The sequence below is a fragment of the Mus caroli genome, chromosome 10 (assembly GCF_900094665.2).
Source record: "Mus caroli chromosome 10, CAROLI_EIJ_v1.1, whole genome shotgun sequence".
Classification (NCBI taxonomy): domain Eukaryota; kingdom Metazoa; phylum Chordata; class Mammalia; order Rodentia; family Muridae; genus Mus; species Mus caroli.
This window is the reverse complement of record NC_034579.1, coordinates 93,668,406-93,683,380: the sequence shown is the minus strand read 5'-3', so window position 1 is coordinate 93,683,380 and position 14,975 is coordinate 93,668,406.

Genomic DNA, 14,975 nt, shown 5'->3' with positions numbered 1-14,975 from the left:
GAGAGGATGAGAAACAGTTACATTCTGATAAGACCATAGTAAGAGCATCTTAGTGAAAAAACAATAATAATTAAAAAAACCACAAATGTGAAAATAGCTAGACACCAGCCATACTGTCATGGTGAATTCAATATGTCTGCCAAACACTAGTTGGATCATTTAAGACTGTCTTTTCAGCTCCAAGTAGTGTAGGCAAAAGTAAGGTTCTAAAACAAATCATAGAGGGAAAGAATTTGAGCAGTAGGGACCCAAGGCTATTGGGGAAGCTTGTTGTTGTGTGTACTTTTCCCTTCTCTTTATTGCTGTGTAAGCACAGGTGGCTATAGGACATTGAAGTTTTGTTGTCTATTCTTCAGGCACAAAGAGAAGATTAACAGCAGACAGAAGAGTCCGCAGAGCCTATTATGATATATGAATAAAGAGGGCAATCTCTCTTAGAAACCTGGGTCTCTCCACTTTCCTTTTAATATATTGGTCAGAAATGGGTCACACAAGACTCCAGAGATAAGTCATTGTGTAGTGAGTGACAAAGAGAAATGACGTTACTGTAATTTAGATCAGAATTGGGATAAGGTTAGCATTTCTAAGGAGCACTGTCCTAAGTATGTTAACCAAACTTATTAAGGGTTGGGTTACAGGAGAAGAGAGAATGTCAAAATGTAGCCAATGGATGTTGTAATTAGACACGGAGCCCCAGCCAATCTTCATGGTTGAACTCCGGTCCTTTCAAAAAGTCATTTTAGTTCCAGACCGGTCCTTCTGGGGGGAAACAAGCAAACAAGCAAACTTGAAACTATATTGGTAAAATGTGTTTCTAATCTGTTTAGCATTTATTTAGGTAACTAGGAAAAATTCAGAGGCTTCTTTTGCATATTCATATATTTATGGTCATGCATGCAAAAACAATAAAACATAGAATCCTCCATTTTTTAATTTTTATTTTTCAGAAGAATCTAAACCCTGTCAGCTTTGCTCTGAAATTAGAAACTCTTTTCTTTGGAAGAAAAGAAAAGTTTGTGTTGTACAAGGGAAGAAATGTAATCAAAGGTCCTTAGTACAGACACTACTCCTTCTTCATGGTTAGGAAAATACTTTAAAAACTAGGATAAAAATCCAAAAATCATTCATCAACTTGGCAGCATACCAGTCATCTGGTCCTGTTCTCAGTGAAGAGGGAGAGATCGAAGGCCCAGGAGAAAGACTGGTGTCACGGGTTACACAACTGTTAGAGGAGATAGAATCCAATCTCAGACCTGCTGACCCTATCTGGACAGCTTTTATCTCTATCCTTTTTGGGCTGAAGCCATCCAACAATCTGGGAAAAGAATGTGGGGTGGGTAGCCTTAATTCCTGGGAAGAGGAGAGCAGACAGGAAGAGAAAGTCTCTGGAGAGCCTTACCTCTCAGTTAGGAGAAGGCCAAAGGGATGCTGATATCACAAACGGAATGATAAAGCATGTTTGTACACAACCAGCAAGGCTTTCCATGTTAAACCTTTCCCTCTCTCCTCCTGTCTCTCTTTAGTTTTCCATGTATTTATTCTGCCTCTGTTTTCTTACAGACACAAGCCATAACATGAATCCTGGGCTTTGGTACAAACTAAAATTTAAAATATGCTTCTAGATTTTTACATGTGGTCAGAATCAAAATTATGGCTCACAATCTTCTAGGGAACAGCTCTCCCACGATGAGTTCAGTACAGCTAGCTTCTCATCTGAAGAAGGATTGGATTTCTAATTAGGGAGGATAATGCCAGAAGAAGAGGTTGACTTTTATTCAGGGGTCAACCTGTCAATAATCTCTGTCTTTAAGTAAGCATTTGGATCCTGCTCATTGTATGACATCTTTTGCAACGGACACAAACAGAGTCCATGGCAGATTGTTTGCTAGGGTCAAAAATCCCCAGCATTTGATGCATCATCTTGCTTTCAACCTACAGCCCACGGTCATTGAGTAGACTGGTACATAACACTCTCACACTTTCAACAGCACTATGTTTTTCATTTTTTTTTTGAATTATGAAATTTACATATAAGAGTATATCTCAACCCTCATCAGATATGGAAATTAACAGAGAGGACCTCGACTGGTCTATGTCCACTCATCCCTAGCTGGGCCACACATATAATACCCCTTCCTCCAAGGCTCAGGGATTTTTGAAGAAGAAGGGAAACAAAGATTGTGAGTACCAGAGGTACTGGATAATATCAAGGAAATTGTGTTTCCCAGATACAACAGGGCAGTTAAACAGATAAACACACCACTTTTGAGATGACATGCACAAGAGCTGCATACGTTCAAGCCAGACAAAATCTCAGCATAGCAGGGAATGTGGGTCCAAGCTCTCACCACTAACCCAAAAGCTATTGGCATTTGATAGCTGCTGGGGAATAGGGAGTCTTTTTTTCTAATGGTCTGACCTCTGGTAGGTCAACCACACACACCAGGGCAGGTGCCACCCCTAAGTCTAGCTGAGCAACACAAACTTGATTTAATGAGTATCTTAGTCAGGGTTTCTCTATTCTTGCACAAACATTGTGATGAAGAAGCAAGTTGGAGAGGAAAGGATTTCAGCTTACACTTCCACACTGCTGTTCCTCACCAAAGGAAATCAGGGCTGGAACTCAAGCAGGTCAGGAAGCAGGAGCTGATGCAGAGGCCATAGAGGGATGTTACTTACTGGCTTGCTCCCCCTGGCTTGGTCAGCTTGCTTTCTTATAGAACCCAGGACTACCAGCCCAGGGATGGCACCCCCAACAATGGGCCCTTCCACCTTGATCACTAATTGAGAAAATGCCTTACAGCTGTATATCATGGAGGCATTTCCTCAACAGAGGCTCCTTTCTCTGTGATAAACTCCAGCTTGTGTCAAGTTGACACACAAAATCATCCAGTACAATGGGAGAATGAAGAAAACTCAAAATAGAACGGGAGAGAGGGGAGGGTGTTATGAGATGAGTTGCGATTGCAAAGTTAAATATGTTCAAAGTATATTGTATGACATTCTCAAATAATGTAAACATTGCATTAAGATTATTTAAATTGATTTCTTATAAATTCTTTATGCATAGCAATGCCACTAAATACAGACCAGTATGTATCTGACTGAAAATGTAAAATTGTACCTCAGTATCCTACAAGTTTTGATCTGGGGTAGAAAAGAACAATACATAATTCACGAAGGATTCCTTAGAGGTCTACTGGGAAATAGTAATTTATCAAAGAAAACTAATATGAGTGTCTTCCCTACCAAAACGTGGACATATCTTATATCTGCCTCCCAAACAAAAACCAGAAAGAAGTTACTTTTATTGTCCCCAGTGACTGTGATAGGAATAATATTTTAATGATATACAGTTGCTAAATGGTAGAACCAAGATTTGAACCCAATTTTGGATGAAGTCTGTGTTTTCTTTGATGACAAACCCTATCCACATGACAGCATAGAGGAAGATCCATGCACATGTGCGGAGTTCCCTTCTTTATATAGCATCATGGGAGACATCTCCACCTTTGTCTTTAGTGAAGACTAACTTACAGAAAGCATCCGGAGTAACTGTGTATTTATATTTAAAGATACACTAAGCAAGTCTTATTCTACTGTTGCAGTGGTATGCAACAATTTTCTGACCTCTCTTCCAACATCAAGAATCTATTCATGCTTTTCTGTTGTTGTTACTCAAATCTCATTTCTTATTTTCATTAGCTTTTCTTTATTCCTTATTTTGTTCCCTTGGCACTATGTGATCTAAAACTCATAAAGATATCATGTCTTACCTAGGGCTCCTGGCTCATAACTCCCTTTCCAAAGTAGGTCATATTTCCCAACAATTCTTAGAGCTGAACATTGATGTTATTTGACCTACTTTACCTTATAGTAGAGCAAAGACCTTCATGTCAGAATGGGTTTTGCTTATACACCAGGATAAGGACTATTGCTGAAAGAGGCCAGTAAGGATTAGAACAGGCCGTATGTGGTTTCCTATTCTCTGTCTAGTATCTTTATATCATACCCCTTTAGTCCTGCTCCATTTACACACCGATTGTTCAAACTTCAAAGATGTCTTATCAATAAAGTCATCATTAAAAACCCCAAAGATGATTCAAGAAGCCGCTGTATATCTGAACTGTGGAGGCTTCCAAGAAGCAGAATATAAGTCATCAGCATAGCTGCCCTTACCCTTAGAACCCTTCCAAGCCTTTCTTTGGTTGTTTAATAGTCTTCATTACACCATTGAATATAAAATGGGTTTTGGAATTCTGTGGGCTACTCTAACAAATGAATGAAATTTAAAGAGGCATAGTGGAAATCTCATCCTACGGTATCAGAAGTTCTAGAAACTAAACATCAGCCAGTTCTGAAGTGAGGGCAGTGTGTGGCATTCACCTCTCAACCTATGGGATCTGATGCCATGCTCAGGTGGGTATTACCTAAGATGAATTAAATCAGAGGTCACTCAGTAGGTGACTACTGTATACTTTAGAGGCATACACTGGAATTATACGTATAATTATGATTCTGAGTATGAAAAGCTGAACTTGAGGGCATTTTCCCTCTTCTAAATCACTAGAGTTCAGTCTTCAAATGCAATTATGTTACTTTATTATGTTGTACAGATTGCTGTATGTCCTGTCTCTATCCACCAAGGCAAAATGATGGAAAGCAGAAAAAAAAATCCAGAACATAAACTTTAAGAATGAGAAGTTAGTTAATAAACTCATCGACTATAGAAGTGTACTTAGCAGGAAGATTATACTTGTTACGGTATTCATTGTTGTTGCTATCAGGCATTTACTTTTATGTGTAAAACATGAGAGAACTAGAAAAGAAGGAAGGGTGTTCCAGTAATAAAAGAGAACGTATTTATTTTTATGATTAATTGTGTTTATGGTGGCACGCACTAGTCAGACCTGAGGATATAAAGATTAATAAGACATATTTGCATACATAATAAACAGTTATGCCTCCTTAGTCATCAGTTCTGTGCCTGAATTCCACCAATACTGGCTCAAAGGTGTTCATTTTACAGCTGTGCCGAGTAGTTAGGGATATAATGGCTCTATCTGTACTGAACACTTGCAGATTTGTCTCCAAATCTCTATAAACAGAACAGTATAAGGATATGAAGCATTACATGAATTACCTTAGGTTTCAAAGGTAATTTAGAGATGTGATGGATTATAAACAGATAAGTTTTCTTTAAGTAACTTGAGCATCTGCAGACTTTGACACCTGCATGGTTATGAATGACCTACAGATACCAAGGATAACTGTATATATTTATTTTTTATTATACTGTGGGGGTTTGAATAGGTATGGTTCCCAAAGACTCATGTGTTTGAATGCTTAGCCCATAGAAAGTGACACTATTAGGAGGTGTGGACTTATTGGAGAAGGGGTGGCCTTGTTGAAAGAAGTGTGCCATTGTAGGGGCAGTCATTGTTGTCACCTATGCTCAAGCTACACCCAGTGTGGCACACAGTCCCCTTCTGCTGCCTGTCAATCAAGATGTAGAACTCTTAGCTTCTCTACAACATGTATGCCTGGACACTGCCATGCTTCCCACCATGATGATAATGGACTAAACCTCTGAAACTGTAAGTCAGTCCCATTTAAATATTTTCCATTGTAAGAGTTGCCTTGATCATGGTATCTCTTCCCATCAATAAAAACCTAATACATATACCTTGATTAAATATGTTTTAAAAATACGTATTTCCTATTCTTAATTTCAAGTAAGTGCTATAAAGAGTGAATATATCAAAGATGTTTAAAGGACACTCTGAGACTAATACAGTGAAATAGTCCATTACGAGCTCAAATTCTTCTGGGGTCCCTGGTAGCAAATGAGTTCTATGACTTTCACTCCTGGTAGCTGTAATGATCATCTACCCACATTACCATATGGCCTTCTTATCTCTGACTTTATCTTCCTACAACATCTTTCAACTCTAGTCATTGAGAATTAGAGCCCACCAAGTCAGTATGACAGCATCTCAGAGACATGCATGTACATGGACAGCCCCTATTTCCAAATGAGATCATGTTCTAAGGTTCCAAGTAGACATGCATTTTGGAAAGTACTAGTTAAGGCTGTACATTCACTTGTTAGTTATGTGAATTTAATCAAGAAGCTAACTTCTTTGGACCTTATATATAAATGGGAGAGTAATAATAGCATCTAAATCCTAAATCATTGAGATATTTCAACAAAATATATCAATGTATTCAGGATAGTGCTTGACAGATTGGTAAGTGAATGCTAAAGACTCATTGCTCTAGGAGCCGCAGTCCACATCTTTCTCTTAATAATAATTTTGAATGGGATTGGCTTTGGAAAAGGTCGCTGAAATCTATCCTGCCAAAGGGATTAGATAACTCCCCAAAGTGCAGCAGAACTCTGTTACACACATCCAAAAGCTCTTGAAGGAGCATCAGTATGCCAAGAATTTTACAATTATGAGTGTGGGAAGGAAAAGTCATGTTCCAAGAATATGCACCCTTGGAGACTGCCTGCCTCCATTTGATCTTTAGAAGAAGATAGTAGGCTGAGTAAATCCTGGGACATGGAAGAATCAGAGGCTAAGTTTTGGCTTTTGTTTCCTATTAACTTGGATAGGAAACAGATTCTCTCCTCTCCTCTCTGATTGCCAAGTTCAATGATGGAAGAAGGCAAAGAAGAGGGACCACGACGGACCCTTCAAATTGCAGGCTTCAGGGCTCAGTCCTGGTGCTAAATAACAGGTTTCTCTGGTGTGAAAGACTGAGACATCACAGTTCCCTGAGAGATTTGTTGCTTCAGTTTCTGAAGGGATCAAGGAGGCTGACTGGGCAACTCCTGAAGTGTTATAATTACAAGAAGTCCAGCAACTTCTCCATGAAGTTTAATCTTTCCTCTAAAGAATTGGTACAGAATCTTGACTTCATTTTCCATTGCATGGAAGGCCCCTTCACAACAGAGGGCATGTCTTTGTCCATGTGCTCAGTGACTTCTAACCATGAGGATGGCTAAATGTGACTCTCAGTGTTAGCCAGTGTATGTCTTTGTGATTAAAAACAAAACACAAAACCAAAATAAAACAAAACCAAACAACAACAACAAAACCCCCAAAACTTTCTAACCTCCTGGTGCTTACCTGCTAGTGAAAGAAAGGAAACTGTCCCTCAACAGAGGAATGGATACAGAAAATGTGGTACATTTACATAATGGAGTACTATGCAGCTATTAAGAGAGGAAACCATCTCTAACCATGTGTTGTCTGGAAGCAGGAAGCAGTGCAAGGCAATCAAGATGCTTTTTTATACTACTGGATTCTGCTTGATGGTAATTCAACCATAGGATGCTTAACAGTTTAGGAGTTTCAAGAACTAATGAATTTTCTGAATCTCCCATGACTTAGAACATTTGAGGAGAAACAACAAACAAGATCAAATATTCTTAAGAAAGGGTCAAAGGTTTTAAGGGGCATGGAATGAGGTGAGTTGGGAATTTAAAGAAGTGCAATGGGTTAGAAAGCAGAAAAAAAGTGTCCAAGATGATGGACAATATTATGGCATTTTGAGACTTATATACAATGACTTAGACCCCAATTACTCCCTAATCACTCTTGTGGTTTCCATCCTTCTAGTTAAGAGGCACACGTCCACTTTCACACGTAATATAGGATGTTATACTATTACTAATGAATTTCCACTTCCCTTCAGTTAATTCAAGTGAACCCCGCTGAACACAAGTATTTGACTGAATCTAATATGTCAAATGCCTGACTTAGACAATGGTCTGTATCAGAGGGAAAGGTGTTCTCTGTGCTCCATGAACCTTTGCCTCTCACCCTCTGAATGTTGGAATGTTGGAGTTTGAATCATTGAATCATTGGAGTTCTTTTGCTTACATGAGAAAGCCACTCTAGGGAGAAAGCCACTCTGTGGATGAAGTAAGATAGACAGGAACACAAGAGCTGTTGGATAATGTCAACCTCAAGGCTGCCTGATGTCAGGACTGGTCATTACATGAGCCAATGCTTTCTTTTATCGGATAAGTCACTGAGTCACTTCTATTATTAGTTCTTTCAGAGTGTTCTTGTGCACTGTTCCCTATGATTTTGATAGTCCATGTTCTCTTTTTATAGAGTCCTAAAATAGCTTTCATTTAAAACTAAACTAAATTGTCGCATCTACCCTTAAGTCTCCCCTATCCCATGGGTAAGATTCATTGACACCTTTGTTCTCCCACGATCTTTTATTCTGACTTTATAATGATTAATATTTACATGCCAACTGGATTGATCTAGGGATTGTCAGAATATAGTTGGTAAAACATTATTCATAGGCATTCTTGGGAATGTTTCTAGAAGACATTAGCATTTGAATTCATAGACTATGGGAAGATGGTATCTGCTGAAGACTTAAGCACAAGAAAAACCACAGAAGAGAAGATTCTCCTTCTATTTACCACTGAAGAGAAGATGGAGTTGGGATATCCATCTTTTCCTGACTTCAGATATGGATACTTCTGGTTCTCACATCTGCAAGTATGAACTGAAAAAAATTACAATATCAACTTTCTGGTGATTTTAGAAATGTTGATAGCATATTGTTAGACTTCTTGGTCTCAATAGTCATGAAATCTAGTTCCAATAATCTCAATCTCTCTCTCTCTCTCTCTCTCTCTCTCTCTCTCTCTCTCTTCTTTCTCTTTTCCGCTCTTCCTCTTTCTTACCCATCTCCACACATATACTGAACATAAGAACACATATACAATTGGTCTGTTCCTCTGTAGAATTCTAACAGATCCATTCATTCACTGTATATTTACTGAGAATTTATGTATGCCAGGTTCTCTTATAGGCCAAGCTACATAAAACTACCTTCTAACACTGGAAATAGAATAGCATGAATGGATTTTTTATAAAGGAAATGTAGAGAAGTCTTCATGAAAATTATGTTCTAGGTGGCAAAAGAAACTAAATACCAACAAAAAAAGGCATCGTGGACAGGTATTTAAGATGTTCAATGGTGAGTTAACCTAATGGGATAGATAGTGATGGGTAGTGGCTACAATATGAAGCAGGCTAGTTAGGGAAGGTTTTTCTAACATGATAAAATTCAAAGATTTCAAAGGCCAGGTGTGCTTGGCTTACCAAGTAATGCCAGCACCTGGGAAGTAGAGGAAGGAGGATTACAGGTTTGATGCCAGCCAGCCTGAGCTGAATAGCAAGAATCTAAAATAAGGTGTAAGAACTAAGTGAATATTGGAGAAAGTGAGGCAGGATGTTGACCACGTTCAACGTTAGTGTGTCATGGAAAGCATAGAGATCCAGAGTAGGCCAGACTGTATTGGGACTGGGAGGGGAAGGCAGGAAGAGGGAAAGGAAAAGGAAAGCAGAAATCAGATGCTCTGGACCTTGGAAGTCTCTGATCTGGGTCTGACAGATACTGACAAGATCTGATTTCTGTCTGCAAAGCCTCCCTTGGCTGCTGATTTTAGAACTAATTTGGGGGGGGGGTGTCTTGGTGAGGGTTTCTATTCCTGAACAAACATCATGACCAAGAAGCAAGTTGGAGAGGAAAGGGTTTATTCAGCTTACACTTCCAAACTGCTGTTCATCACCAAAGGAAGTCAGGACTGGAACTCAAGCAGGTCAGGAAGCAGGAGTTGATACAGAGGCTATGAAGGAGTATTACTTACTGGCTTGCTTCCCCTGGCTTGTTCAGCTGCTTTCTTCTAGAACCCAGGACTACCAGCCCAGGAATGGCACCACCCAAAATGGACCCTCCCACCTTGATCACAAATTGAGAAAACGCCTTACAGCTGTATCTCATGAAGGTATTACTTCAAGGGAGGCTCCTTTCTCTGAGATAACTCCAGCTTGTGTCAAGTTGACACACAAAGCCAGCGAGTACAGGGAACATACTTCTAAACCTGTGATTTTCAGTTGTCTATTCGTCTCTAGCATTTCTCCCCCTTCTCGAGAATTGCTAGTTCATTTCAATATGCTTGTTACTCTACATTGCTTGACTTACTGAGTGCTTACCAATTTGTTGATGTCTTCTATTTCTTCATCAGTCATAATATATACATATGTATATAAGAATATATGTATATATTTATATGCATGCACATGTGTATTGTTAACTGTAATCTGAAGAGATATGTTAAGCTTATTTCATAGAAGAGGAAAACTAAACCTGCAGGTGAGTTTAAGAATTAAAAAGGAGAAAGCAAATGAACTTGCTCACAGGAAGATAACAGATTTAAAATAAAAAAATAAAGCAAAACATTATTATATTTCAGAATGAATAAGGACCTATAAGAACTGAGGATTATAGTAAAATAAATGTAACAGTTTAACCTCTAAAATGGCGACTATACTATAATGCAGTCTATTTTCTCTAAGCTTAACTTTCACTAAAAGCCTGAGAGGAGACTCAGATCCCTAAATCAAGTCACTGTTACAGGCAAATCATCAGGTAAACATTCCTCAGCTAAAAAACAAAAACTTGTCCCCAGAACATAAACCAAATACAGATCGGGAGCACATCTGTTACTTCCAAGTACACACTCGCAGCTTCATTGAATTGTCAGACAATTCATAGGTTTCACTGAAACTTATTCTTTCACACCAATTGTCTGGCGTTTGAAAAGCTGTATTCATAAAATCACTGGAAAATATTTATAAGCTGCATGGTGCCAGGCACTGGCAAATGTCCTCCCGTGGACATGTGCTGAAGCAAATAAGCCATAAGGCTACTTCCCTCCCACATAATCCCCATGATTCAGTGGGATTGGATGACCTTCTTGGGAACTCTTTACTGTAGTCCTCATGGGTGCCAAAAGCCCAAGGAAGCTTGCTGCGCTGTTCTCATTTAAATCCCGAGCTTGCTGGGTTCTTATTCAGACATCTTTAGACACACTTCCTTCTTGCTCAGCAAAACTGCTAATTGGCACAGGAAACATCCTGGCTTTGTCTGTTTTCTATAGAACTTGGAAATGCTTCTACCTGACGCTGCTGACAGAATTCTCCTTTCAATGCTATGAATGCCCCTAAACATTTCAATGACAACATTGGGAGCAAAGTGACATATTATACACTTAGCTGGTCTTAAACTGTCTCAAGAAACAAAGTAAGTCATTTAAAAAAAAAAAAAAAAAAAAAAAAAAATCCCCAGAAACCAAGAATTAAATAAAATAAGTGTTGGGAATATAGCTATTTAAAGTTGTTGAGAGCTGCACACAGGCTTTTCTGTTTCTATGGTCTTCTTCACTGGTCCCCACCCACAGTTTAATTTGTTCACCATTTGCTATAGCTAAGATTCCCAAGAAAGACTTTTTCCCCCATAAGCTCAAGAAAGCATGTTATATTGTCAAGAGTAAAGAAAATTGTTCTTGTACTTAACTGCCAGCCAAAAGCCTTAAGTCTCACATGCATCTGAAGGTGGAGGTGGGGGTGAATGAAGAGAGCCTACAATTCCTATTATTAGGTGCCTCCTGCCTCTCATGGTCTTATATGAAGCAAAAGGCAAAGGGGAGGGAGGAATAATTACTTACTTGTGAACACAGTAGGGTCTTGGGTTTAAATTCTTGTGAATCTTTAAGGCTGATAATTCTGAATCTACTTGCCCAAGGCACCTTAAGTTATTAGCATATGGGGTTGCATATATTTTCTTTGAATGCTTATAGATGTGTTGTTTCATCTGGGCCTTTAGGGGTTGTTGATATGTTCTGTTGTATTCTGTTCAAATGTATCAATGTAAGCAACACTCATGCCCCCATCAGAAATTTTGAAGAGCCGTTCATGACACTGTTTAACACAGGACTAACCAGGTAAAAGATTATGTACAGAAAAGTCATTGCTAGACTTTTCTACATTTCACTTATAAGAAATCCATTCATGCTACTCTATTCTCAGTGTTAGAAGTTATCTGAATCATTAAAATTCTATGAGCTGACGGTATGTCCAGTAGTGTGATAATCATTTGAATAGCCAAGAAGAAAAGCCTCCTGTAGGACTTTTCTTCTGATAATGATTGAATTTGATTTACAACTTGCTAAATTGTCTGTTGGAATTAGCTTTTTAAAAAGAGAGCATTTAGAAGGGCAATATTTTGTGCTTCAAGCCCTCAACTTAAATATGCAGTAATCTGTAAAGCTAAACTAGAAACTGTTTTCAGGATCATAGTGGGTTAAATAGTCAGTCCTTGAGAGGGCATTAAAATGACAGGTAAAATAGAATTGATAGTTACAGAAATTAAAAAAAAAAAAAACTCACATGGGAATATGGTGTGTGGCAAAGCTGTTACTTTACCAGGAAAATGAATTATTTACTAAGTAGGGGTGAAACAGCTGGCTAGGTGCTTGGTTGGAGTTCAAGTGAAATTTGTATTTTTGAACTGAAGTAAATGCTTTATGGCTTAACAACAACAACAGGGAAACTCTAGACATGCGATATAAAAAAAAAAGAAAAGAAAATGCGAAACAATTTTTTTTATTATTGTGAAACAGGTTATATTGTTTTTTAAAAATAAATCATCATATGTAGGATATGTAAAATTGATGACAGAATAGACTACACAAGAAATTGAAATTTCATCCCATGAAACTATAATAAAACACAGCACCAAACTGATAAGACAGCAAAAATTATTACTAATATGTCACAAAAAAAGACAAACCGGTAAAAAAAAATTTGCTGAACACGTAAATAAGAATTTAAATTCTAGATGAGCAAACAAATACTCACAAACCGACAAGGCAACAAGAAACACTGAAGACCCTGATCAGCAAAATTATAGACAGAAAAGTTACAGAAAAGAAAGTGAAGGCCAATAATTATTTGTTCCACAAATATGCACTGAAAACCATGACTACTCAAAGTGTTTGGGGCACTGGGAGAGCAAAGCTGTTGCAAATGTCCTGGACCTGGGTGCATTCTATTGTACTGAGAAGACATTTCTCACAACATCTAATACAGAAGGAACTGCACATGGGTTGACTTGGTCATTGCATTCCACCATGTATGCTGTTTAAATTACCTAGGATCTGAACATTGGTCCCCAAGAGCATGTATTGATACTTAATTCTCAATGTCATGGTAATAACAGGGGGCCTTTAGGGAAATGATTAAGTCAGCAAGATCCTAACCTCACAAATGAAATAGGTATCCTCATAAAAGAAAAAAAATTTATCTAATAATTCTAAGAAGCCATTTGAATAACCTCTATGTGAGTGCTAGAATTGAATCCAAATCTTCCAGGATATCAGCCAATCACAGTTGAGTGAGCAATGAGGGGTGGAACTTAGGTAAAGGAAGTACGTCTCTCCTCTCTCTCTCCCCTCCCCTTCCCTCTGCCCTCCCCACCCCCATCCCTCCCCCTTCTCCTCTCCCTTGGTGTCTGCTTCTCCTTGGATTTCTAACCTGTGGTAAGTGAACAGCCTTTCACTAGCACCTTCTCCCACTGCTGCGACATTCTTCCACCACAGACCGGAAAGAAAGAGGGCTTCCCCAATATTTCCTGGAAACATGAGCAAATATAAATGTAAAATTCTTTTTCCGGGGTATTTCGTCACAGCTGTAGAAGTCTGACTAATACTGTCAAAATCAAAGAAGATGTGAAATGGCTGAAAAAAAAAAAAAACCTCTCAGTTCACATACAAGAAAAAATACATAGGATTTTCCCAATGTGATAATTGTATGAACTCGTGTAGCATTATAAAGATGAGCTATGAAGACGAATGAAACTTCCTATGTTACCACATTTTAAAAACTCATCAGTTGTATCGTCCATGTTAGGAGTATAACTGGGGGAAANTATATATATATATATATATATATATATAATAAAAACGGTGGAGAGATGGGGAGACGGCACCTACTGCTCTTCCCGAGGCTCTGCACCCATCCATTGCTATAATTAGCTTCCTTATGATCCAGTCACACTTTAATAGGCCAGCGAGAGGAAATCAAACATTCAGACTTTCAACATATGAGCCTGTAGCAGTCATTATGGCTAAGTCTCAACAGTGTATAACTTTAAACATGTGTTAAGTCGACAACACTTTGCAAGCCGTTTATCCTTAACACCTAGTACGGCATGTATTACACACTTTATGTTATTTTCATCATGATATTTGGGGTTTTTCTTTGAAATGGGGGTCTATCTTCCCATGCAAACGTATAGGCTGACCCAGACCTCATAATATCCCTGTCTTGTTCTCCATGCTGAGATTCTGGGCATGAGAGATTTCTCCATCCTCAAAAAGTACAGTAATCTATCAAATCAACAAAATCTTTAAGTAGTGTGCCATTATATTCCACTGGCCCATTTAAATATTGATTTGATATAAATCAATACAAATGCCTACTCATTTTTTCCCTTTTTAAAGTTACTGTTTTATACTGCCAAATTACTGGTGTTTTTTATAATATGTTCTTGTTAAAATTCAATTCTCAATGCCAGAGTTATTCAAGTTTCTTTCCCTCTGTGATCCTTATTGACTTCTGTTCCATATTTATTTATTTTAGTTAAATATCATCTTAGTTATATATAAGTTAATAAATTAATAAATATGCAGACAAAATAGATTTTTGAATCTATTTTACATGTTGAAATTAGGAATTAATAGTTTCTGAATTGTTTTCTCTGATACATTTCAAAACAGCCTTGTTAACATTTTATTTCGTATGTGTTTTGGCTTTTATTTTACACTTCAAAAACAGGTTCAAGAAATCTTTAGGATGTTACATTATATTCTCTTGCCATTAGGATGCAGCATACAGCATCTTTATATAGAAACCTCTTAAGAGTTCAAGTTGTCAAGTGTTAAGAATGTTACATCAACATGAGAACCCAGGAAGGAAAACAAATGACAGATGTGGCATGCTGGAGTAATCAAATGTCGGTACCTCAGAGACTGCTTTTTGCCTCGTGAGATTAAGAGATGGACTCATCACATGGGTCTTACTCTGTTCGCACAT